At 43.3% G+C, this 27,507-nt stretch overlaps 1 protein-coding gene across 2 annotated transcripts in view; it reads right to left on the reverse strand.

Moving 5' to 3' along the window:
* Window positions 1-24,369, reverse strand: part of ZNF462 (zinc finger protein 462) — an 88,303-nt gene extending 63,934 nt beyond the window's left edge. Inside the window, exon 1 of one of the 2 annotated variants that reach the window (XM_041396907.1) lies at window positions 24,192-24,369. The gene's annotated coding sequence lies outside the window, so the exon portion shown is untranslated. Of the gene's footprint in view, window positions 1-23,605; window positions 23,778-24,191 lie in introns of those variants that run through there. The other variant, XM_041396908.1, reaches the window with a different exon arrangement.
* Window positions 24,370-27,507: the final 3,138 nt, after the last annotated feature.

A 27,507-nucleotide genomic window follows, 5' to 3' on the forward strand; every position in this document is an offset into this window, starting at 1 on the left:
GGCTCTGTAACTGATACAAGCGTGGCCAGCCAAGGTCCTGCGTATGTGTGTGCGTGTGTGTTTGCTATGTCTGGATCCTCAGGAAGGCAGCCTGGTATTTTATTTTTAAACTTTGGCTCCTGTTGCACAGCCCCACATATAATGGCTCCCCTCCTGAAGGTTGGATAGTCTTCTGCTATCAGTTTTCAAAGAAAAACAAAGCCACCCAAGCCAATGCCACCAAGAGAACAGGAGCAAAGTTCTCGCTGTAAGGTTTTCACTCTCAAAAAAATAAAACCCAAAAAAAACCAGGAGATCACAAAAAATATTAAGCCATCAGTGTCATCCCAGCCTCATGCTGCTGTATTGCTGCAAGCTGTAAAATATTGTGCAAGTCCCAGCAACTGCTGTGGTTTTAAGAGACTTCTCTAGGTTTTTATTTCTAGAAATTTGCTGGAGCTCTGCCAGTTTTCCCCAGCTGAGGACCAGACCTTTGTGTGGATCAGTGCTCACTACAGCCTTTTATTATGGAGTGGAGGGTTGAAACAGGAGAGAGTTTCTCCTCACCTGAAAGCAGAACATGCAATGGATCTCCCAGCTCTCAGAAGGTGGAGGAGGCAGAACCCAGACACGCTAATCAGGCACTGGTTCTGGCTATTGTTCACCCTTCCTGGAGAGCCTGCCCTTCAGATGTGTTTTGCAAAGCTGACAAAATAACTGATCTCATGTACCTCTAAGCCCCCTGCACTACAGGATCATTTCAGCAGTGAAGATTCACTGTCAGAAAAGAAAAATAAAATTGTATCCTTTTCAGCTGAGCACACGGAGCCTGTATCTGTAGGCTTGATTACTAGAAGAAAGGAAATGTTCAAGATGAAGACAAAAGGACTTGCACCCATGCCTGGGAGAAAAGATTTGACACAGAACATGGGAGAGAAATGGAGAAAAAGTGGTTTGTCAAGAGGAAGCAATCTTTTTATATCTTATTTTATCTTATCTTTGCTTGCATTTCATGATAGGACATCACTAATCCTAACACTAATAAGGGTGTTATTTACAGGTTAAAATAGTCATTCATTCCAAAAAACAAGGGGAACAGCTTCAACACCTTTCTCCTTCTTCATTCCTGATCTACTTTCTTCTCCCACTGGCTCCTTCAGTCAGACTGCTGCAATACAGAGTTCTGACTCCTGAAAGAACCCTTCCAAAACTGAAACTATAAATTAAAAACTGAAAGCAACCTGTCAATTAGGGAATCAAAATTCTCCTTTGTCCTGCTGTAGTAACTGGTTTAGAACGAAAGAAAAAAATAAAAGCATTTACAGTGAGGCCTCTACTGCTGACCTTCAAAACCAAGCTAATGAACTATTTTTCCCCTGAAACTGACTTGTTTTTGCATCAGTTATCAAAAAAGAGGGTCTAATGATAGTGATTACTGTTAAAGTCTTTTATAAGCACAGAAGACAAAATGACATAATCTCTAGGTTTCCTAGATTTATCACCCTTGACAGAACAAAGCCTAGGATTCTGAGAGAAGACTAACAAAAAAAATGAAACCAAATTACTACTGAAATTGCTGAGACCCACAAATCTACTGAAAAGCATTTACAATAATAATTCTACTGCTAATAATAATTTCAGATGGCTTGGTTGGGCTATCTATAGTAGAATGTTAGGTTACCCTAGGAAACTGACATGTTGACAAATTATGATTGGATTTTTGTGCAACAACCTCCTCTCTGGTAACTACAGGACAAAAGCCTCATTCCCATCTGTAAAACCAGGACTAAAGTTCGGAGTGACTGAAGTGCTGCTAAATTCCAGAGGAAACCAGAGATCTTCCTTCTGGGGGATTTATTTATCCTTTAGAAATTGCTATGTGACAATCTACAGTAGCTCTGTCAGGACTTAAAAAAAAAAAAAAAAAAATTCTATTTCCTCTTTTTTCCTCTGCAGTAGAGACAACAGAAAAATGCATCAGACTGTGAAGAGGAAAGAAACTTCCATCAATCTTCTGCACAGATTCCACTTGGAGAACAAAATGCATATCACTTGTCCATAGTTTTAAGCCTAAAATGGAGATATGGAGGAATGCCCAGTACAGACAATCAGGACTTAACTGATAACTACAAAACCACAGTCAGCCTTATCGTTTCACCTAATTTGGTTTATTTGCTTCCTGTTCCTTTGCCAGGTGTGGAGGAATCTTCTTGCACATTCTGGGAGAACACAACCACCTCCCTGGACTCCCTGCAGCTCCACGTGGCAGGATTCTCTTCAAATGGGCTTTAATCCCTAAACTGAGATAGCAGCACTGGGAGTCCTCCTGCTGAAGGTTCAGCTTCTACAGCTGCACAGTTTGTCCACAACCAGCTCAATCAAACTTGTCTTCTCCAGCATCTCAGGAGAAACTACACCTGACCCCTTACAACTTTTGACAGTCCACCAGAAATTCCAATAGCTCTTGATTTTTTTCCCCTGCAATTCAATTAGAAATTAGGAATTGTTTACGTAATGAGCATCTTTCTAGTCTTAGCTTCCAGCCACTGCATCTTTTTACAGCTTCATAGAGACTCCAGATTCCTGTAGTACTGTACACAGACAGGTAAATTGGCTGCTTTTAGTCCTCCAAATATCACTCCTGAAAACCTCTGAAAGGGAGGAATGAACTACCTGAGAGCTCTCATGGTGAAGCACAATTTCTCAGGCTTCAAACCTTTACCATCACAAACTACCACAGCTAGTTCACTTAGCTATTCAATCATTTTAAATATTTACTACTAAATATCCATCTACTATCTACCTTGCAGGATCCCTTTTTCTTTCTATTTATTTGTTTTTTAATTTAAAAGGAAGACAGGAGTCTTCCTTTAAGTCCACACAGGCTGCAAAGCCAACACAGTTCTTGAGTAAGTCACAGACCATTTTTTGTTTCACACTTTCTGTCTTTTACAAACAGAATTACAAGCTTTTAGGTATGACACAGTAAAAAATATAAATTACTGGCATAGAAAACAGACAGAAAAAAGGAAAAGTCTCTTTAAATCCTGTCAGATACCCTTCTTGTCTGACCTGTGGGATGCTTTTGTTTTGAATGGAATGGCTCCAAAATACAAAGGAAAACCCTTGCTTATCTCTTTGGGATCAGGGCTCTCAAAGGCACAACACTGGTGTTATTTGTTTGATACATCAAAGCAAGGTCATTACTTTCTTCAATCTTGGAAAGATCCAGAAGTCTTCTGATAAACTGGAAAAGCCAATGGCCAAGGAGATCTATGACTCTCCTGCACTTTCTGCATTCGTCCCTTTCTCCTAGAGCTGCAAAACTCAGGTGCCTCCATCAGGATGATCCCTGAGGCACTGATCCATTCTCAATCCCATTTACTTAGTGGAGGGGAAAACCACCAAAAACCAACCAAAACCAAGCTACAAAATATATCAGATGTAGATCTAAAGATGGTACAAACACAATGTACCATCAATGTTTTGATCATTTGTCTCCTTCAGCTCAGCTCCACTGAGAACATTCCATGGCAGCCCAAAAGTCTCTTGTAGTCTTTTAAGTGTAATTGATAAATTCCAAAGTTCAAGTTTTGTCCACAGGAGCTGGAGACAAGACTTTGCTTGACATAACAGATGCCTGAGAACCCAAGCACACTGCTGTCTTTCAAAGTTTCATGCAAGCCAATCCTCCATGCTGCCCATGCTTCCTCTTTGATTTAGGCCAAAATATAGTTTTTTGGGGTTTTTTTCAAAAAAATTATGAGCTTTGTGACTGGCACAGTACTCTGAATTTTCAGAAAGCAGAGATTGGTCCAGCTGTCTTATATCTCTAGGAGTCATATTACTGAGAAAATAATAAAAATATCCCACAAAAGCTTCAAAGGATACTTCTCTCAAGATCTCCCAACCTAGCCAAGATCCTCTGCTGTCCCTCCTGTTTCCTGAAGAGGTGAGTACGCAGAAGATTGTAAGAAATCATTTTGCAGCCTTCACCGATACACAGTTGACCTTTTAATCTCTGCTTAGTGCCAGGCTGATACTGTTCTTTCACTTTTAGAACCAAAACTTTCAAAACTTTATCACTTGAGAGAACACTCTTTTTTTTTTTTTTGAGAGAGAGAGAGAGATTTGTGTGCAACCAAGAGATTTTCTTCTCCTTGTCCTCACACTCAGGCATGGATTGAAAGCTCACTAAACTCCTTCCACCAGACATTTTTGGAATATAAACATTTTTGATCACTCTGTCCAAATAACACTGACTTAGTTTAGGCACAGTCTGCAACCATGGTTGAATAAAGGAGCAACACTAGTGGTATTATTTCCTGTCCCCAATATTATTCCCCTTAGGTCAAAGAAGCTGGAAACACATGCTGGTGGTTTTTGGGTCAAATCCAGCATGGCACATCCTCTGGGATGGCTTTTTAGCCTCTGCTGAGAAATAACAGAGGGAACAGTGAGGTGGACTGAGAACTGGTGGAGGGCAGGTCTCAGAGGATGCAACCAGTGGCACAGAGTCCTCTCATTAGTGGTGTCCTCCAGGTTTGGTACTGGATCCAGGATTGTTTAATGGCTTGGGACAGAGTGTCCCCAAAACTGGGAGTGGCTGATGCCCCCAAGTGCTGTGCTGCCCTTCTCAAGGGTATGGGTACAGCAGAGCCTTTTGAAATGTAAAAATGCAGAGTCCTGCACCTGGGCAGGAATAACCCCAAGCACCAACACAGGCCAGCGTGATCTGCTGGCAAACAGCTCTGCAGAGAAGGACCTGGAGGTCCTGGGGGACAAAGAGCTGTCCTGGGGACAAGGAGGCCAAGGGGATCCTGGAGTGCACCGGGAAGGGCATTGCCAGCAGGCCAGGGAGGGATCCTGCCCCTCTGCCCAGCCCTGGAGGCACCTCTGGAGTGCCCTGTCCAGCTCTGGGCTCCTCAGGGCAGGAGGGACACCGAGCTCCTGGAGCACAGCCAGCAAAGGCTGTGGGGTGGGGAAGAGCCTGGAGCATCTTCCTCACCAGGAAAGGCTGGGGCAGCTGGGGCTGTCTCTTGGAAAGAAACAACAGGAGGCTGGACCAAATGTCCTCCAATGGTCACTCCCCAAGCCGACCCTTGCTGTGATTCTGTGAATTTTCACAATTGCTTTTGGACACTGAACACGCCAGTCATGGCAGCCCAGCCACCACACATCTGAAACTTTCAACAGAGGCTTCCAAACAGGAGAGTCTGATGGCTTTCTGATGTGCTTTTTTTTTTAAAGTGGGCTTCTAAAGCAGCAGCTTTGTTCCCAGTGCATGCTGATGATGGACTGTCAGCATCCTGTGGAATTAATTTACGTCTCTTTTGGATTGACAGAGTCGTCCAGGCTGTACGTGGGAAAACAAAGGGGAGAAGGGATCTCATGGCCGACCAAGACTGGTTCTGTTATCACAGACACAAATCTAATCTCCATTAACTTAAAGAAAAATAGCGTGTTTGCTAAAAAAAATACAGCTGTTGATCCCTGAGCCAAGGAATGCTCGATTTTAAGGAAAACTGGTTCCATATGAAAGCCTTCTGATCATGGTGCACCTATAACTGCTAGCATTTTCTAGTCCCAGTGACCATGCAAAGAGATTATATACAGAGATCTAACCAGCCAGGTTACTGATATAAATTCTACACCCCACCCTCCAAAGGATTCATTCCTCAGCTGAAATACCCCTTGAGGCTGGAAGTCATATATTATAGCTCTGAAATGTGAAGTAACCCAGTTCTACCCAGCTTATCAAAAATCCCTGTCCTGCTCTCTCCCTTCTCACATTTCCTTGGCTTCATTATACTTTTAAAAGGGGAGATTGCTACTAAAACCCCAGTTGGGTTAATTTGACAGCTGAAGCATGAAAAACCACAAGAATCTCCCAAGCAGAAAGTTCTGACTGTCCCAGTAATTTGATCAGTCCAGCCCTTCCTATGCAAAATCCCACCAGGAACACAACTGTGAGGTATCCCAGAACACACAGACTATTCAGAGGACACAGGAAAAAAGAAAAGAAAAAAAGAAGAAAAGTATAGAAGAAGTCTCAAGCAGGAGGTCAGAGTTCACTGGACTTAAAGACCCACTGACCTTCCTTCAGGATAGGCTTGGTCCCACATTCCAGGCCTGGAACATTTCACCAGTTTCCTAATTACAGATCAGATTTTCTAGGCAGGCTACGGAAGCGAAAGTGCTCCTTCAACACCAGTAGTCCACTGCCACATTTTCCTATTACGAGCTTGTCAGCCTGCCAATGCAGAGAACTTCTAGAACTCCTCCTTGCTCTCTTCCCACAGAACACAAAGCAGCATATTCCTTCAGAAGCCCTATTCAAACTCCCTTTCTTCTCTATGAGCCTGCATCTTTGAGACAATGGATAAGAGGAGGCGGACCACTTCCGCCATTCATTTGCCCAGCCTGCTGAAACGTCAGATCTGTCTGATCTTGCAGCAGAAGCATTATCCTTTGTTCTGATCAGGTTGCACAAATAGCTGTGCTTGTGTGCTTGGTGCTTGTGTCAGTCGCAGAGATTTTTCTTTTTTTTTTTTTCTTTTCTTTTTCCTCTCTCTCTTTTTTTTTTTTTTTCATGAAAAAAATGATTTACGGCTCACACAACACACCGTGTCCTGCTAAGAATGTTGCAGTTTTGTTTTCCACCAGGCAGCTCTCCTACAAAAAGCTCAGTTCATCACAAAGTGCTAAGAAAGAAGGGGAAACTGCACAATGCTGTTGCTGCATGTATCCCACACAAATGTGCCAAAATATTCCCAGCTTCACACAAAGGAGCACAGAGTCACCAGAAGCACCTGAACAGGCTTGAAGGAGCTAGAGAGGCACAAGATTATTGTGACTCCCAAGACTTCCCACCACTTCTCTGAAGGTTGGGCACTCCTCGTGCTCATCAGCAGCAGCTGCCTTTGCGTGTCCTGACAGCTTACTGCTTGCCACACAGACAAACTGGGCTGGCCCCAGCCACCCCCACCTCTGTGGTGACATACCTCTGCCCAGAATTCACACCTGGACTGCTTGCAAGCCATCTGCAACCCAAGAGACAAAGGCTGGCCACTGCCAGGTCCTGTGAACACACAGTGTGGTGCTGTCTGCTGAGCAGTTCAGTTTCCCACACTGCCAGAAGAAAAATGAATCGCCAGCTTCTACTGATAGAGTCCTGAGCTCTCAAGAGGTTACAAAATGTGGCTTTAATTTTCCCTTCCCCTTGTTCTACCATAATGCACACTTGCTTATGAAAACAGTTGTTATCATACATCCTTCCTCTTCCTAGGGCAGAAAACCAAATCAACCAGAAAACACAGCCGGTCAAGTTCTTCAGAACTTCAGCACATCTGAAAGCCTCATTCAGGTTGGAGGTTGAACTTGACCCACTGCCTCCAAATTTCTTATATTTTTGCCTGAGTGTAAGTATGTACATAAATATGCTGTCTCTGTTATCAGGTAAAAGCTCAAATACCAATTTCTGGCTTCTAGCCAGCATTTAAAAAGCAAAAAAAAAAAAAAAAAAAAAAAAATTGCTAATCCATGGTTGCAATGGAAAAAACACCTACCACAGGGAAAAAATCCTCCTGCCTTTAGCCAAATCTAATCTAATCTTTTCTCACAGCTGTAATATCACTCTGAATGCTTCACTACCTAACTTTAGCTTCACATACGGAGCACGGGGAATTACTGATACAAACCTTTTGTACAAGGCCAGCCTGAAAAAAACCCAACATGGGTGGCTGTGTTTAACATCCCTGAGTTTGCCATCAGAATCAGCACAGTTCCATGAAGATATTGCCATTTTTAGTAACTACGATACCTTCCAAAACGCAACAGCATTGTATGATTTCTGATCCATAGAGGCTCTGATGTTCCATCTATTATCCCAGTCTTGCTTTAGCACATATTTTATATTAGAATGCGTTCCAGGAGGCATATGGCAGTAGAACTAGGTCAACCATTAACCAAATAACAGGAAGCTGCTCTGCAGAGCACACCCTTCAAAGCTCGCTTAATGAGCTGGCTCTTCAGAGTGTGTCCTTCAGTAAGGTTGAAACTAACTGTTCCACAGGATTTTCCTTAAAGACACAAGGTCGTCCAAGGAAGGTGATTTATGGACATGACAGACACTGAAGAGCCATTCCAGACTGTAAAAGCATCTGGGTCAGTTGTTGAGATGAAGAACAAACCACAGTCACGTGTGAGACATTGAATACCAGGAACCTGCTCCAAGAATTTCCTCATCTTAAGATGTGAGCAGAGCCCATTCCACGATGAATCTGCTGCCACAACTTCACAGGAAAAGAGCAGAGCCTTTGTAGAGTTTGTAGGGAAGGATACCATCCCTAGATAAAGATTTAGCATCTCTCTGTCTGGATGAGTCAACTCCATGCTTTTGCAACATTTGGGGAAAAAAAAAAAGCACTGATATTAAGACTTGCAAATCAGTATCTGCCTAAATTCTTCATGTCTTCTACTTTCTCATTGATCTCATTGAGATACATGGATTTAACATCATCTGCCAAATCCAGGAGATGAAAAAGCCCATCATCATTGCTGGTCTCTCCATTTGTTCCACCTCAATCTCACCAATTCCTTCCACTAAACATTCCACACTTCACAACAACCACAGATGCCCAAGCTTTAAAGAGAAGTTTTTAGGACTGAGAAGCATCAAGCACCACAGAACAAAATCCATGAGTAACATGGAAGTTAGAAAAAGTTCTGATTCATATTATACTGTCAACAAAGCAGTAGAGATGGCCTGATCAAGTTGTTTTTAAACAAATAAAAGGCAAACACTTGCCAGCACTCTAATTGAAAGGAAGTTTGCCACTGATATCCATCACATAACTGTTGCAATAACATGATAACTCAACAGTCATGTACCACAAAGCAGTGTAAACTATTCAAATTCAAAAAAAGTCACCATCCAACTATGTGACTACAGCCACATCTTCACACTAGGTGTATACAGATACTAATAGTAATTTTCTGATACTCTCATAAAAAGTGGATATTCATCTCTTATCTCTTTATCATAATCTTTCCTCTGGACAGCATCCCTACAAAACAAAACATTCAGAGGTCCTGAAGTCATTATTTACCCAAACAAAAGTAGCAAAAAAAAAAAAAAAAAAACAACAAAAAAAACAAACCTCTCTACACCACTGCTAAGGGCAGCCTTGCATTTCTCCATGATTTCTAATAGGAATGACTACTACAGGCAGTCCATCTTGAGATATATATACACATATAGATAGATAGATAGATAGATATAGATTTATAGATATATAGATATAAAGAGTTTCCCCAGTAATTCACATCTATCCCTCTGACAAAAACAAAAGGCAAAAAGCCCTTGTCTAAGAGACATTCTTCTACTAGAGCCTCCACAACTGAGAACTTCTCTGCAACCAAAATGTTTGTGAGGTGGGAACTCAGGTCCATCTTTCCGGAGGTGGATCCTGCTGGTTCACCAGATAATAATTCCAGTTCCTAATTACAGGCACAGGAAATGATAAGGCATCCATGATGACTGAGAAAACAGTCAGTGTGTGTGATCATATGTCCCTGCAGATTGCTTTGTATCTTAAGCGACAGCTCCTTGCTGAAACAGGCTAACTCAGTGGAAGACTGCCAAGCATGCTGTGGTGAGATTATCATCTTAGTAGTTATTTATAATAAACTATCTTCAGCAAGTAGCACCTTTTTCAGTAGGAAAAAAGTCAAGGACAATGCATTTTCTTTGCAGTGCAGAGATGGTCTGTGAGAAAATGTGCAGGCAATATCTGGTGGCATTGTTCATTTGTGTACGAAGAAGCACTTCTGATGAACATTCCTCCAGCATGTTCTGAAAACTGTTCCAACACCACCAGGAAAAGCTCAAAATTACCAGCCACTACAAAGTACAACCTGCAGTGGAAATTACATGGGTAGACAGAACAGAGTTCCCACACTTTATTTTTTAAAAAATCTTTTGATTTGCCTGCATCCTTAACACTTTTGATGATGAAACAGGCACACCACGGCATATCTATGTAACCAAGAAGGAGTTCTGCCCTGAGAGATGATGTTCAAGTCTCATATAACTCCTCAGTGCCATTTATTTTCAAGTGCCCTACGCCAGAGTCCCACAGCTCCAACCAAAAAATCTGAACGGGGCCAGTGGAGCACTTTTAAGGATGGAGTTACTGCAGAACAGAACAAACAGTCCTCACACACAAGCCATGTTTTATAAGCATCCCCTCCTCCCATCACCAAATTGCAACTGGGAAAACATACCTGTGGGCTGACTACTCCCACTCCAGTTCTGAGGAACACATGAAGAAAGTCATGCTTTTGCAGGGCTGCCACAGAACGGCATCCAAGACAAGGATTCATTCAAGGGGATCTGTAGTATATTATCTGAAGATCCTGCTGAACAGGCAGTGGAAACCATGAGAGCCCTGATTATGAAGTTCAGCTCTGCTGTGCCCATCAAGGAGCAAGCTTTGGTATCCGAGACTTTCCCAGGCTGCAGCTACAGGAAGATATCTCCAAATGTTACGGGTGGATAAAAAACCCTAAACCAGTTGGCCAAGTGTGTGATTGAGCTGACAGAACTGTACCACCAGATTTTAAAGTCCACTGGATGCTCAGAAAACTTATTTAGAACTCTTTCTTCTGCAGATTTAGATACTAAGACTAGTAACAATATTTGGATCTTAAAAAAAAAAAAAAAAAAATTGAGAATAAAAAAAAAAAAAAAAAAATTGAGAATAAAAAAAAAAAAAAAAAAATTGAGAATAAAAAAAAAAAAAAAAAAATTGAGAATAAAAAAAAAAAAAAAAAAACAAAAAAACACAACACCAAAAAAACCCAAAAAATAAAAACCAAACCAGAAGAGTGTCACATATTAGGCAAATAGGGCATTCTAAAAGTGCATTTCTGGTAAAAAGAAAGCAGGAAGAGTTACAGTAGCTTTCCCCAGTTTCTTAGTAATTACAGAGTTTCAAGGTCTACACAGTATCACAGCATTTCATGCCTTCTGCGTTGCCCAGCTGCAGTTCAATGTTCTCAAATGGTTACAGCTTTTGAACAAACTGTGTCTGCACTAAAGCCAACAGCATCTACAAGGGAGCTTCATCTGAAGCTCAGGAATTGCACATGACTGAACTCTTCTCTTTCTCCAGATCTGCTCAGCCCTTCAGCCTCCCCCCAGCCCCTCTTATAATCCATCAGAGGTGCTTTTGGAGTGCGCTTCACTGCTATTTGTTTTGTATGTTTTTTTAAAAAAAGAAGAACACACACACACAAAACAAAACAAAAAAATCAACAAAACAAAACAAAAACAAGGAAAAAAACCCACAGGTTCAGGAAGAGAGGAAGAAATGAAACCCTATTGGGCTGAAGTTTCCAGATGACAAAACAGAAGGTAATTGTTTAATACAAAGTATGAAAGCAGCACAAAAGGACAAGATGCAGAGGGGAGGGGAAGAAAAACAAAAAAAAAAAATCTATCTGGGCTTCCTGCACTGGCATGAAATGGCTGCTTTCCTTCTTACTGCCAGCTCCCATGCTTCATGTTGACATTACACATCCTGTGCTGTAGATCCACCCCCATGCTGATGCTTGCCCAACAGAATTATCTCCTGCGTCACAGCAGTGGTAGCAGAACTGCTGGCTCTGCAGATCCCAGAGCACCATTTCAACGCTTAATACACGCAGCAACTGGACACACTACCAGATATTCTGGGTTGGTTTATGGCACTCTCAGAGCTGCACTGCTTTGCCTAACCTTCTGTTAACCAGATGGCCTCTTCTCTCCCCTTGGGATCAAACCATGAAGTTTTATTTTATTAATCTCTACCAAAAGGCAGGGACGGTCTGGAGCCCTCATATCTGGTTTATCTCCAGCAGGGTTGCTAAAATGAAAATGACCTAAAAATAACTGGAAATGCTGCTTCACACCAACAGAGAACAAGCTCTTTTGGAGTAAATATTTAAATGATCTGCCAGATGAACCACCACAGCAGCATGAGCCACATGGATAGGAACTTGTATTGTGTACACACACACAGGTACACACTTCTGCCACTGTAAAAGGACCTAGAGGTTGCATTTTTCCTGATCCAAAACACTTGTCTTCAACAAACCATTACCATGTTTGTATCTATTCAAGCCAATCCCTTAATTAAGAGGAAAAAAATGAGGGGGAAAATGCCTTCCAAAACCACCACAGTTGGTGATGAGGCTCCAGAACACGTGAACATCATCCACAGACAACACAGCAACAGGAATGTTCTCACTAGAACATCTGCAAAGTCACATGAAACAGTACTTCAGGGACATGCCAGCACTAATTGAAGTCAAAGTTGAGTATTTATAACATACATGCTCCTGCTGTCAAAATACAAAGAGTGAGAATGAAAGAAGGAGCACACGAACGAAAGTGAAAGAATTATCTAATGCATATGCTTCCGCTGAATCTTGTAAATCTGCTACAGCCATGCCCTCACATGCAACCACAAATGAGCATCTCATGTATGTAGGTGGAAGCTGTTGAAAGTTAAGGGCATCCTCAATTCAAGATGTAATTTTCAAAACGCCTCCCTGAAAAGCTCCACGAGAATTACTCCATGCAGCTAAGGATCTGATCTTCAAATGTTTACTCACACAAGGAGCTGCAGTGAAAATTCAGAAAATCAGGGCACAGCGACTGTTCACATGAATGAGCTCTTAGAGCATAAGGGCTTTAGATCCCCACCATCTATTATCTACCAAAGGCACTACGGTAACTATGAAAATGCAGCAGTGGTGAGGTCTGACCTATTAAAAAGCCTTTGTTAACATTCCTAACAGTGGCAGTGAGCAGTTACAAAATAAATAAATAAAGTGCACATGCCTGCACACTGAACAAAATCTCAGGAATGTAAGAGGAATCCTGTAAAAGTTGCAGTTTTGCTGTCTTCCAAAGGAAATAGGAAGCAAATCCATGTAAAACCTAACTATAATAAATCATTAAAATCTGATCTTCGTGGCTGCCACCACAGTGCAGTGCTTCAAAAGCACAACTGGGTTCACTGCTCAGATTGCTGCACACATGCATTTGTCTGATGGATCTTTTCAACCCAAAACTCCAAACCGCTGCAGGCTGGGGTGTCAAACACACTCAAAGAGGATGGCACTGCTACTGTCCAACTTCCTACATGTGACTAACTTCTGATGTGGAAGGAGATCACAAACCGCCTTCTTCACATCACCTGGGCAGCTAAAATGTTCTTGTGGTCATCCATTACTAAAAGTCTTACTGAGACATGAATAACCCTCCAATCTGTATGTCAACAGATCAGCAGGTATTGCCTTCAGCTCATAAGCAGACTGCTTAATTCACCTGTAAAGAGGATTAGATGTCTTCAGCACATCAAGGAAAAAAGCATGAGAACAGGCGGTGTGACATTTCAGCTCCATCTATCTTTAAAATTTCCCCAAAGAGTGGGATTTTTTTTTTTTAATGTCCCATTTAAGTTACTAACTCATCATCATATGACTGGCCTCCACTGCCATGACATACAAAACTTCAGTATATGGTGACAGGCCCCCTAGAAAGTCATTCCACAACCTGAAACATCATCTACCCTTCAAACACACTAAAAATAGATTCCTCACTCCCTTGAGGTCTCAGCAGCCCATCTGATATTACAGTACAGTATTAACAAACCTATGTAGACATGAATTCTTAAAATAAATATCTTCAGAGATAAGACCAGAATACCAGCAAGCAAACTATATTCCTGTACACCAACTGGTAAACCTGTGGAAGCACTGAAGAACCATGGAGGGCAACAACCATTCCATCTTCATTTTGCAGGAGCACAGCTCCTGCAACCTTTGGTCAACCTGCCTGACATCTTGCCAATCAACTTCTGACTGAAGGACATTTTCTAACTACACGACAGCCTCAGCAGGTTTTTTTGGGGTCTTTTTTGTGTGGTTCCTTGGGAGAACAACAAACTGAAAATCTTTGTCTGCTCCCCTGCCCCTTGGTGGAAGGAGAGCAGAACACTGGTGGAGGGCGTGGAACGGAAAGTTCATTGTAGTTTTTTATCACCTCTGCAATCTGACAATTTTAAAATAATTCAAGTTTACTCATTTATTCATGCAAAGACCCAAACACACTGACTCACTCTCTCAGCAGCCCCAGTGAGTAATACAGTGATGCCCTTGGAGCCAGAGATTTCAGGTCTCACACATGCACGGCTGCTCCGGCAGGAGAAACCCGCGCGCTCTTGAGCAACAACAGCTCCTTCCCAACCCACCAGCATGGAAACCAGGAGCCACTAAAGGGTTAAACACACCCATCCTGCATGGCAGAACATGGCCTTGGGTCACATTTACCTACAGAAGGGCTGCTGGAGTGCTCCTCTGCCCGGTGCTGTTGCACACTGGGCTGTTTCACACCATATGCCTGATCACAGACAAGAGAACTTGGCCTCTGCATGACCTGACACAGCTGAAAGCTGATATGCTTTCCCCCCACTGCCCGCCCCCAGCAAAGATAAAAGGTCATTTAGACCAAAAGGAACCTGTCCACACTGACTTCGAGTTACATTAATTCAACTTTTGGGATGCACGCTCCTGGCCAGGAAGCCAAACCCTTTCTCGCAGGGCTGCAAGCCACAGCCATACGACAGGGCAGGAACAATTCAGCAGTCAAGGAGCTAATTAACAGGCTGAGAGCTGTCTGGCTGCTCTCGATTTTCCATCAGCCATTTCCTACATTTTTTACACTTGTCAAGCTATTCAGCTGAGCATGATAGAAGCAAGGCTTCAGAGGTCCCACATCCTGCAGCCCGAGCCACCCAGCTGCAGACAAAAGGCAGGGGAGAAATCTGAATGCAAAATCAGAGCTTCCAATCAAATACAGAGAGAAATAATTCCAAATTTGTTCACACTGACATTTTATTTATTTATTTGTCTTCACAGTGCCACTTGTCTCACAACACAGAAGGAAACAAGAAGATGACTCCGCTGGCCACTGCCTTCCAAACTTTGCTGCATCACCAACTAAGTAGGTACTGTGTATAAATAAATATATTTATCCATACTCACCACAAGCAACAACACACTCGAGAAGACAGGCTCAGTCAGAATGACAGCAGTGACACCAAAACAAGGTGGCAGGTAACCACATCTCATCTCTCAACTGCTCGCCAAGAGAAGAGCAGCTCTGCTCCAGTCTCACACACCAGAACCACTCACAAAATGAGGCTTTTCTTTCCTTGTCTTGGTTTGTTTTAACGCACACAGCAGCAGAATCCAGCACCAGGGTCGTAATTTCCATGTTAAATCCTAATTATGCCTATTTTACTGGGTAGAGGGAAAGATGGTTCAACACATAAAAATTAAAAAAATTTTTAAAAAGCAAGATTTCAAGGGCTGGACAGCAATTCTTGGGTCTCCTTTCTTTTTGGTGAGAGAGACCCAAAAACCCTTAACAAAGAGCGACAAGCCCACAAATCTAGCCAAATCTGACTAGGATTGAAGAATCCAAGACTGAGTTAAAATAAATAAATATCAATGGGCCTCTTAAGTTCTCTTCAGCAGCAGTTTGCTCAACTAGAGATGAATACTCACTGCATTGCCCTCAAGACCAGCACTCCTCAAGCTATTCCAAGTTTAGCCCAGACTGCAATTCTCACTTTGTTTAATAAATAATGAAAATTTAAAATTTAAATAGGAAAAAAAGAGGAAATTACAAATAAGTTGTTAAACAATCACCAGTGACATAAACCACCTTCACCAATCCCCCTAAATTTCTGACTCAGGATCTATTTCAGCTGTCCATTTAATAGCAACAAGAGAGAGGCAGAAATGAAAAAAACAAAAACAAAACCAAAAACAAATCCAATAAAACAAAAAACAAACAAACAAACAAACAAAACGCCAAAACCAAAATAAAAACTAACCGAACAAAAAAACCCCCAAACTAAAAAATCTCCAACCATTTTCTGCATCATCAGCCAGCTGAATTCTGACTTTCGGACCACAGCAAGGCCTTTATTAATAATCCTCTCCCAGCTACACACTCAATCAAGTTCTCCAGCAACTCAGTCATTAGAAGATAAATGAACCACCCCCAGCATCACCATCACGTTGGACCAAAATCTTCCAGCACAAGTAGTCTCTCCCTTAGCTTTGGTGTTCACTTGACAAGTAGGGGGAGAAAATTTTAAGAAATTTATGAGAAAAAAATAAGAGAAATTTAAGAAAGTTTTGTGTGCTGGAGCACAGGTTCCAAGTGTTACATTCCCCCCACTCTGCTCTTTTCTTTGGAGAGGTCTGGGGACAGTGTGTGGGAGGAATGTGCTTGCCTGGCCCCTGTGATAAGTGGCCATTGTGTTTTGAAGCATTTGCATGACAAAAGTCCAGCCCAGGATGACCCATCTTCTTCCCAAAAGGAATATCCTGTGATGCCTTCTTTCCACAGCCACTGATACCATCCCAAGCCACTGTTTGAACCTAAGAGCTGCAGGCGGAAGGGAAGGGTTTGCTCATCCCAGCAATGCAAAAGAAGCCCCCATTGTCCTGCAGGCCACGGAAACACTGACCACATGTGCATCAGAAGATTCCATTTTTAGCATCTTTCAAAACAAAGTCTTCTCTTTCACATTATCACGAGCACACTGAATCCTCAGTCTTCCTATATCATTCTCTGCAATGTCTGCTTTGTTTTGTCTTGAAAAATCGTCCTCCTGCCTCTCTACCCCATGCCATTGCTGTATTAGCAGCAAGTTTTCCACTGCACATAATTATGGCATGCCTTAGTCTACTTTTTTTCTGTTTTCTGAGCAGCTCTGCCTATTTTCTACTTGTGCTGATGCTACCATTTACTTTTCCTGACGCTCCAATCCTTGTATCCTTTGAAGGCCTGACTTCCTCCACACCATGAGAGCAGCTGGGGTTCTCAGGCCCCCTTCCAGACCTTTTTAATAGCAACTGTAATGCCACTCTGATGAACATCCCACTTCCTAATCTTCAGGTCAGCACAAAGCCTGCATCTGTAACAAGTGCTACAAATACAACATCCAGGTCTGCTGAGCACCCATTATCTAAATGACTTCAAGTTATTAATTGCATATTCCTGGAACTGGAAGGAGAAGGAAAAACACTGTCACATAATGCAAGCACTTAGCTTCTTCACACATAATCCTAATTAGAAGGTCTTATTTTCCACCAGGAAGTAACAAGTGACACACGTCAAGAACTGAATTCTTAATTTAACTGGTTCAAAACTAATAGAAGTAACCCAGAGAATCAAGTGCTTTCCCAGAATTATTTGTCCTCAACACACACTGGCCTTGCAATGATTGCTACTCTAATAAGCTCTAAATAAGTCCTTCCTAATCACTCATGACATTGATGCTGTGCCTACAGCTCTTTATGCTGACACTATTAAACAAGTATTCTTTAAGAGACTGTGTTTGACTCCACTCAAGAACAACTCCTGAACATCCTGAGGTCTCCTATTTCCATCTTCTTTCAATTACCAGCTAAACTCAACTTAATTAATTGCTTCTCCTGATGGATCTTAACATCTTCTACCTAAGAAGCTGCTTTTAGCCCAAGCCAAAACCCCACTGTATTCCCCCTAGACAGCAGCTGTGGAGGTCCATAATTGTAATTATGGACCACAAAACCAGCCAAAAACAATGAGACTTTTGATCAAGGTAAAACAAAATGTATAGCACCCCTGCTAGGTCTGGGAGTTATCTTCTGATAACAAGTGTATCTCAGAAATTACTACAAAGCAGTCAAAACCAATGATGAGGGAAAGCTCTTTCCCAAACACTGCTTACAGTTCCTCCAAGTAGTGATTAACCCAGGATATTTTGACTTACTGCAGTAACATATGTTGCCTCAAGCTGACCAAAGCAACTGCACCAAGACCTTCAACTCCCAGAGAGGTGAAAAGAGCCCAGAGGAAAAAAAAAATTACATTGTATTTAAGACTGTGTTCAGCTGTAGGACACCACACACAATGGCTCTCCTTTCCTTATCTCAAACTCTCTCCTCTTCCTCAAATTCCTTCAGAGATGTATTTGTGCTGCAACCTCGGGCACAGCTTAATAAAGCTCAAGAGATGAGGGGCAGACTTTTTAGATCTTTGGTATTGTTTTTAACATTTTTAACGTTGAAAGAACAAAACAGAACAGAACCCAAAAACAAGAGAACTCACATGACTTTCTATTTACCTATGTGTTGAACTTCCCAAACACAAGCTGAAAGCAGAAGAATACTTCCAAAACTATGGATGCAAATAAAGACCACTTCTATTAAACCTGGTCCCCTAAGTTTGAAAACTTCTACCAAAGACCATATTTTTTTTTTTTTTTTTGCTACAACCAACAAGACAATTATCATAAGTCGATCTATCTCCCTTCCTCCCCCTTTTTCTTCTTTCAGCACTGGCATACAAACCATGCTATTTTAACTTCTTTCCTGTTCTCCCAGTTCTTCTGGAACATTTTATTTTCAACAGTCAACTCATTTGGAGAAGTGCCATGCTGAAGTTCAACCGTGTACAATGTTAACTGTGTCTCTGCCAGCAGCTGAGGACTTGCATCACACCACCTTCTCCAGCACCTCTTGATTAAACAATTTGAGTTCCTCTCTCTGAGAAGTTAGCAGATGTTTAAGCAACCTTCACTCTCATCATTCTCGTTTTATTTTTTCCACCCCCCCCCCAAAAAAAATTCTTCTCACTCTCTGAAGAGTAAGATGGAATTTCTCATTCTCTCCTCAATTAACGCTCAGCAGATCTCCTGCTCACCTCCTGTGGGCCCAGAGATTTCTTGATTGTTTAGCACCCTAGAGTGAAGCAACTATTGCAAAAGCAAGCAGGCACTTGGACTGATGAAGTTCAACATCTCTGCTGAAGCCAGCAATTAGAAGTTCATACTTGAACACATCAAGTATGCAAGTTAAGCAAACCATACAGTTCTGGCACTGGTAGCAGATCACATTCATCCAGAACAAGTTCGTAAAATACATAACCTTCTACTTCAAGGTATAAAAATATCTGCTAAGAGTCAAAATAAGAGAAATACATGATGCTAAAGGAGCATTTCCATTATTTTTCTTCTATGATAGACTGGAAGTGTAGCAAAATATAAGGAAACAAAATACACAAAACAACACAAGACATCTTGGCCTTTGTAGACCTTTCCTGATCTGTGGAAAACAGGACCTCATTCCTCCATCAGCAGCTTCTTCCAATTCCTATTTCACTGGGGACTTTTGCATTTGTCCCTAGGTTTGCCTGGTGAAAGCTTCAACACGGGACAATATTAGTTAATGAGTAATACACAGCTATTCACCAGTTTCACACTTTCAAGTCCTTTTTATGGAGTTTCTTACTTCAAAGCAGTGTTGTTCTGCCCGTTTAAGGAAATTATCCACAACACCACACAGAGAAAGTGTTGCAGTAAACTGAGGTAGTCTCAATTTATATTGTAACTCCACACATGTTGTTTGGAATAACGGGAAAACCCAATAGGAAATGCTAATTCACACTGGGTTTCTGGGAGTTCCAGATTTCAAGAGAGATCTTTTGAGCTCTTCTGAAGTAATCTTCCTCAAACTGTAAGTTGTACTATTATAAGACTTAAGTTCTTCCCATTTCCTTTTTAAGGCTAAAATTAAACTTGCCCATTCCTTGGGGCCCAGAGGAACATCTGCCAGATGTCCAGGCATCTATGTTGAACAATACTCATCTACTTGTCAACTCTCTTTTTAATCATCCTTTTATCGGTCTTCATAAAAGTCAATTCCTCTTTTAAGTCAAAGTGCACAATGCTAACGAATTTTGTTATAAAGGTCACTGGATTGGAATGATCGTATTTTTTTTCCATTTCCACTTGCAGTTGCCTTGCTTTCCCTTTCCAGCACCCCATTATGTACTTATATTCTTCACACTCCAAGCATACACATTATTGTATTTTTAGTTTTCTTCTTGCAATAAAATAGTATTTTTAATTATGGAAGGAAATTTAGACATGACATCTTAAATTTCTCAAAAACATAACCTGGTGTGACGCTAGTGAAAATGTAAAATGAAATCAAATAATTCTTTAAATATGTTTAAAGCAGTGGTTTATAGGCTATGTCTAGTAGGTGTGAGAAAAGTGATTAAGAAAAGCATATTTAAATACTGGAAAATAAGCTACCAATGCTTACTCTTTCTATTAGATTGGACCAGTAAAAGATTCTGCGTGCCCCAAACCAAAAGCAATTGAAAGCCATTGTCTGAATGAAGAAATTTATGCCTGATTAGGAGAAACAGTCATGTCACCACCATGGCATGAATTAAGATCATCTTTCTGGAGCTCCTTTAAAAACCAATGGGTTTTAGGGTTTTTGTTTGTTTGTTTTTTTTTTGTTTTTTTTGGGTTTTTTTTTTTGGTTTTTTGGTTTTTGTTTTTGTTTTTGTTTTTGTTTTTTTTTTTTTTTGGTTTTTTGGTTTTTTTTTAATACAAGTTCTTCAGCTAGAATTTTAACAGCAAGGCGAACTTCAGTTTGTCTGGGCAGAACCACAGCAAGAACCACCATCAACAAGAACATAATTCTCTGAAGAGGTTTCAGTCTCACAGTGAGGAAACCCAGAAAAAAAAAAAAACAAAAACAAAAACAAAAACAAAAACCAAAAAACCAAACAAAGAACCCCATTAAAACTACTGCAATGTGGTTTGGTTTTCCAGGGCATTAAGAAGCCCTCCCAAAAAGATCCTGATCTTAAATCTCAGAGCTGTTCTTGGACTGCACATGCCACGTTCAAGGGCACCCTGTAGTGCCAGCACTGGGCTGACCTCCCCAGAAGGAAGAGGAGATTCACAGCTCTGAACCACAAGCACTCTGCATACAGTCCATATAGGGGATGGATATTTGGGATCTGACCCAAATAAGCAAAGGTCAGTGGGCAATTTTTCAATTTTTCTTCAGCGGCCGACAGACCTGTGCAGAGGTCTGAAAAATCCATCACCTCAAGGGGGGGAAACAAAAACCAAAACACCACAACAACAGCAAAAACAAACAAACAAACAAACAAAACTCCAAAACCAAAAGCAGTTAGCCTCTCTTTTTGTCAAAATATAGGACTAAACATACCTGAAATGGTATGTTCCTTGGCCTTCTTCTGAAAGATGGAGACAACCAGAGAATCTCAATAATTTGGGTGACACATCAGCAACCAGAACTGAAGAAATGCACAGTTGATAAAGCAATAATATCCTTCCGAGGTATATTAGATTACACATTAAAACATTTCTTCCACAGCAAAAACAAAACACGGGCATTGATTTTTAACCTCTAAGATGGATCTCAAGTTCATCACCCGTCACTGCAATCCTCAAATCTTTCTGGTTTTTTTCACATCTGGGAGGGTGTTCTGATTCAGATTCACTGGTCCCCCATCCTGCCTCTTAACATCTTCCCTTATTTGTTCTTAAACGCCTCAGAATAATCAATGTATGGACATCACTGACACCCTTCCATGGAGCTGTGCCTCCAAGCTCAGCAGCACCGCACCCCAGTATCCCCCTGATGCATTCCAGGATGTATTTTGAACTTTTTGAGGAACTGCATCTACTGTGCAGCCGATGTGCAGATTTCAGTGGGTGGGAAATGACCCGAGGCCTGCTTTGGGTCTACTCAAAATCACTTCAGATTAAAAGGTGGGTTAAAAACAAAGCACACGAATTCCTGCTCAACTGCTATCTCGCTTTAAAGATCTCAGGTTTCCATAATGACATTAAAATCACAGTAAGAATGTTGCCGTAGGTTTTCAGGAAAAAACAGTATTTTATGACACCAAAAAAGACAGCTGTGAAAACTGTTTTGCTTTTTCCAGGAGAAATTATGTATGTTATGATGCTCTGAGGAACCTACTAAAAGCTTGCCAGTATCATTTTAATGCAACCTAGTGAGTGGGGAGAAATATTCCATCTTAATTTAAAACACATCCAAAAGAAGGAATGCTCTTGAAAATGAGATGTTAAAAATCCCAAAAATTAGGCATCATCACCTAGGAAAAAAGGAGACATTTCATGATACCCTCTGGAAGAACCTGAGCAGCCTCAAGCTGCACGCACTTACCTCCAAATGCTTTCAGAAATCTAAAAATATATGCTTATATACACTATTTACTTGGCCAACTGATCAACCTCCACAATCCTGTGGTCTTTAACCAAAGAAAAATATCTAGAAAGGTGACCTCTGCATGAAAGCATCAGAGAAAAAAAGCCTGAGGATGTGTTTCTCTGTGTGAAGGAGAATCTGAGCAATTTCCTCCAATCCTCATTTCCTGATAACATGAAGACAGCGAGAAGACCCATCACAATGTTGTGCATTGAAAAATCTGAAGGGGAAAAGACCTTAGGGGGAAAAAATCATGATTAAGCCAGCTCCTGCTCCAGCAAAGCCTCAAAACATGGAGAGACATCCACAATGTTAGGAGCACTTCCCATCTCAGCTTTGTCTACTCTCTCTCTCCTCCATTTTCTGGTGGAGCTAGAGAACATGACATGGCTTACCTGACTCAGATCACAGCTCTCTGCCAAACTAGTCACTTCCTCTTAGACATGCAAGCAGCTTCATGAGACAAACAGACCCCCACAGACGCACACACAAAAGCAGGAGCGGAAAGCACTCAAAACTTGGAGGTCTCTCCCCTTCCAAACACCAGAGAAACAAATGAAACTTTTTGCCTTTTTCTCCCCCAAAAAAAGAGGGAGGTGAAGGGAAGGGGGGGAGGAATCCTATCAGATCACAACTACATGAAGCTCCAGGAGGATCTCTGTGTGAGGAGAAGAGAAACCACAATGCTGAGGGGAGCCGGGGGGCACGGGGGGGGAAGGAGAAGGTTACTCCAGAAGACATAAAGAGCCTGTGGACTCTGTGTGTGTGCATGTGAGCGAGAGCGAGGAGAAGCTTTGTGTTGTGGAGCCTGGACTGGAACCAAAGCAGACAGCTTGCAAATGGAGGACAGGGAGATAAAGAAAGGGAAAGAGGGGGAGAGATAGGGAGAAACCTGCTCCGGGTGGGTTGAGAAAGGGGCAGGGGAGAAGGCGCCTTCTCCCTTGCCTGGTTTAAAGGTAGGGACATCGGGGAACTGAGCAAGTAGAAGTGGGCTCCTTCCCCTTCCTTTCTTCCCTTCTCGCTCTCCTTTCTCTCAGAGGAGAGCACAAGCGTGTGTAATGGCTCCTGCTCTCCAGCTGAACGCTGTCCTCCTCCAAGCCACCTCCTGTGGGCACCACCAGCCCCCCCCAGCCCCGACGCCGCCGGGGACCCCCGCATCCCAACTCCAGGAGAGCCGCGGTGGGGGCACCACGGCCGGGGTGTGAGGGACCAGCCTCTCCAGCGGCGAGGAGGGCAGCGAGAGGGGACGAGGAGAAAGAGGAGGAGGGCGAGAGTGGTTGGGAGAAAGGAAGAAAGAAAGCAAGAAGGAGAGAAAGAAAGAAAGAAAGAGAGAGAGAAAAAAAGAAAGAAAGAAATTAAGGAAGGAAGGAAGGAAGGAAGGAAGGAAGGAAGGAAGGAAGAAAGGAAGGAAGGAAAGAAGGAAGGAAGGAAGGAAGAAAGAGGTCACCCGATTGCCTGGGTCGTGCCAGCACGGAGCTTTTCTCTCCTCCGTGTGTCTCCCGTCTCTGATCCAAGTCCACACGCACAGCACCATCCAGACCTCGCACACACACACACACATAGCCTCTCAGGCACCCCCCACCCCGAAAGCTCGGCTGGTATCTCACTTATCTCCCCATATTTCCCCCCACCTCCCCCCCCCACCCCGTAATGCAACAACAAAAAATTAATTAACCGCCTTCCTCCTCCTCCCACCACCACCACCACCACCACCAGCACCTCCTCCTCTTCTCCTCCTCCATGCAAGAGACTTCTCTCTCAAACAAAACACCCCGCTCTCGCTCTCCTCTCTTCTCTCTCTCTCTTTTTTTTTTTTTTCTTCCTTTCTTTCTTCCTCCTTCCTCCGTTGACCGAATGAATGGATTTCAGAGGAAGGTGGTGGAAAGAAAGACAGACATAAAAGACCAAACAAACGCGCACAGACACACACACAACAGAGACACACACACACACACACACACACACACACACAAAAACGAGAGATGATCTCTCCAATGCCAAACCAGAGATGGGTTTTAATTGCAAGAACTTACAGGAGCGTCCCGGCACTGCTGCTCTTGCTGCTGCCTCCTCTCCTCTCCTCTTCCTCTCTGCCTAGCTCTTCTTGTTATTGTTGTGGAAGTTGTTTTGTGAGTCTCATGTGCTCCTTGCCAGGTCTCAGCAATGGAGGATCGCCATCTTTCCCTGCTTTTCCCCCCCTCTCTCTCTCTCCCTCTCCCTCTCTCTCTCTCTCTCCTTCACTGGTTTGCTGCAGCTGCAGATGACCTGAGATATCCGTCTCTCTCTCTCTCTCTCTCTCACCCTCTGTGTCTCTCTCTGAATAATGAGCAACCAGAGGGAGAGAGAGAAAGAAGACAATCTCCTCTCCTACCACACAAAACGCAAGAGCACCAGGGGGTGCAAGAATCCTTTCTAACAACAACAACAACGTGTAGGGGAAGAGGAGGAAAAAGAGAAAGAAAAGAGAAGAAAAGAGAGGAGGAAAAGGCAAGAAGAAAGAGGAGGGAGGTGGAAGAGGAGGGGGGGAAGCAAGCAAGCGAGAGAGATCCAGCAGGCAGACAGATGGAGGAGAAGATGGTAGTGATAGAGGAGGAGGTGTTGAAGATGAAGGAGATTAAGAGGAGGAAGGTGGTAACAAAAAGTTAAGGTTTGGGACACTGAATCACTCACAGGCCAGGGAGGAGGAGAAGAAGGGGGAAAGATCTGAAGATCTTCCCCTTCCAAGCTGTTGCCTTCACAAAGCTTCCTGTGCAGGAGCGCTCAGCAGCTCCTGCGATGCTGGGGGAGCCGCTGGGATGGAGCGCTCTGCTGGGTCATAGCTCTCTTCCAGCCATGACAAAAACCGGTTTCTGCATGCAGATCTGCCCCCGAGGTGATCCCTCAGACACATCCATCTAGAGGCTAATCTTCCCTGAGCAGGGTAAAGAACATAAATGGAGCTGGAGGTTGCAAAGTATAAAACCAGATCTACCACGTGGTTGGTTTTTAATCCCCCTTCCAGCTCGCATTTGATGTGGAGAAAGGACACTCAAATTGTCCATTTCTGGCACGTATTTTGAAGTCTACTCCTGGAAATAAAGACAGTCATCTCCAGGTTTTTTATTTCTCACAAGCGTTTGGGAGAAAAGAGAGCTTGCATTGCTATCACCAAAATCACTTCTACATTGGTGAAACTTTTTTTTTTTTTGGCCGCAAAATAAAATAAATAATTCCACTTAAAACAACTTTTATGCCTCCCAACACCTAGTTGTCTGCCCCTTTGTGACTGATTATTTAAAACCGTGGAAACTAACGATCAAGGCTCACAAAGAAAGGTATCTGGGTGATGAAGGCAAGCAGACAAAGACAAAGCGGCTGTAGCCTGCATTTTTATTTAGTCTCGTTTCTATTAAGCATTGTCCTGAGCTACTTCTTTTTGCTCGACACCCCCACCTCAGCGCAACCCCCCCCCCTCCTCCTCCCCTCCAGTCTTTCCACAGCACCAGGTCAGATTCTTTCTGGGGTTATGTCTAGCGAGGAAAGGGGGATGGGGGTGGAGGGGCGGGAGGAATTAGGGTTTACGTGCAGACTCAGTAAATCAATACGCGGGAGTGAGGCAAAATCAATTTGAGCACAAGGGCATGACTGGTATTGGAACATCACTGGGGTTTCTCCAGCTCTCCAGCTCTGCAGTTTTGCATGGCTGGAAGAGAGACTAGAACCACGGAGCTCCAGTTCGGGTGGAGGGGGAGATCCTCCCCTGCTCCGAGGAAGTTTACACATGAGAGGGGAACCTGAGGTGATCTCCTGGAAATTTTTTGAGTTCAGGTTTTACTGACTCTGGGAGAAGTCAGTGGTGTTAGAACTTCATTGTCTGTCTCAGCTCAGCTGAAGACCAAACGCAGGAATACTAACCATATCAATAAAATAAAATAATAAAAATCGGTCGCCCAGGTAGTGGTCAGATATTAAACCCATGCATCCTCCGATCTTCCCATCCGCAAGAATGCTGTGAGTACAAAGCACACATGCAGGATCTCTCCCATTAAATCTTCTTTTTCTTTGAGCCGTGCAAGTTAATGACTAAACAGGAGAAAGATCTCCCTCCTTCTCCTCCTCCTCTCCCCTCTTTCCGCTCCCCCTCCCTCCACCCCAAACAAGTGCTGTGAGGAATGGGAGGAAGGATAATATCTGGGCAGAAGGAGCACTGTTGGATTTAGAGAATCCTTCTCAAGGAAAAGGGGAAAAAACACCAAAACTGAGGATTCCTACTAAGACTCCTGGTTTCATGCAGACAAACGGAGCGGACACCTCCTAAGAAGCTGATAAAAGAACATTAAGGAAAAGGGAGGGACTGTCTTTACGGCTGCCAGAATGTGCATGTGTTCTGCCTGCAATTTTCTATAAATCATCCCCAATCGCAGGAACAGAGCGCCTGGGCTTTGCAATCTTTGACGTACCATCAACGCCGAGACAGATAATTCACCTCTTTGTCTTTCAGCATTTTAAATTTAAGAACCAAGCAAACAAACAAACAAAAACAAAAGGGGGAAGGAAAAAAAAAAGCCCCACCAAACCTAAAATAATAAAAAATAAATTAAAAGAGAGCGAGAAAGAAAGAGCAACCCACAAAACACGTTGCTTCTGACCAGAAAGAAAGAAACTGGATCTTCATGGAGATAGTCTGGAAGTGTTTTCCCGCCCTATCCCCCCGGTCCTTGCCGGTGGGGGGGAGGGGGGAGTCCATCCCTTGCCGGTGCTGGAGGAGCCCCCCGAGCCCCGGGGGGATGGCGGGGGGCTCCGGCGGCAGGAGCTGGGGGCGGCCGGAGGAACCGCGGCTCCGTGGGGCAGCTCTGGGGGCCACGGGGCGGGGGCTTCTCCCCAAGGCTCCGGTGGTCCATAACTTCCTCCCCGCAGCCCTGCTGCCATCCCCAGGGCGCTCCGAGCGCCGCCGGGGACAGCCCGCAGCGAGGTGGACACGCCGGGCTCTGGAGAAGGGAACACCAGGAGAAAGAGGATGGGGGAGCCTCCCCGGAGACCCCCCGAGATCTCGGACCGCTGGTTTGGCTCAGGAAAGAGCATTTGTGGCTACCGAGAGGAGGGGGGCGAGCCCGGGGGGTGCAGGACCATCCGCGGCTCCTGGGAATGCGGGGGGACACTCCTGGCTCGCCCCGGTGCCGTGCCCGGCAATGAAGAGGTTAATCTTGCTGGCAGCCCCCTGGTCTTAATTAGCCCGGCGGGTTAAGTGTCCCATTAAGGGCGATGAAGATAGTTTGCTCTTCTCTGGGTGCTGGCGTTTGGGACGTCGGGCAGTGGCCGGGATGGCCCGGGATTCCTCCGGGATGGAGCCCACGGCATCCCCGCTCCCCA

This window comes from Onychostruthus taczanowskii, unplaced genomic scaffold, assembly GCF_017590055.1.
Source record: "Onychostruthus taczanowskii isolate IOZ18803 unplaced genomic scaffold, ASM1759005v1 scaffold132, whole genome shotgun sequence".
Lineage (NCBI taxonomy): Eukaryota > Metazoa > Chordata > Aves > Passeriformes > Passeridae > Onychostruthus > Onychostruthus taczanowskii.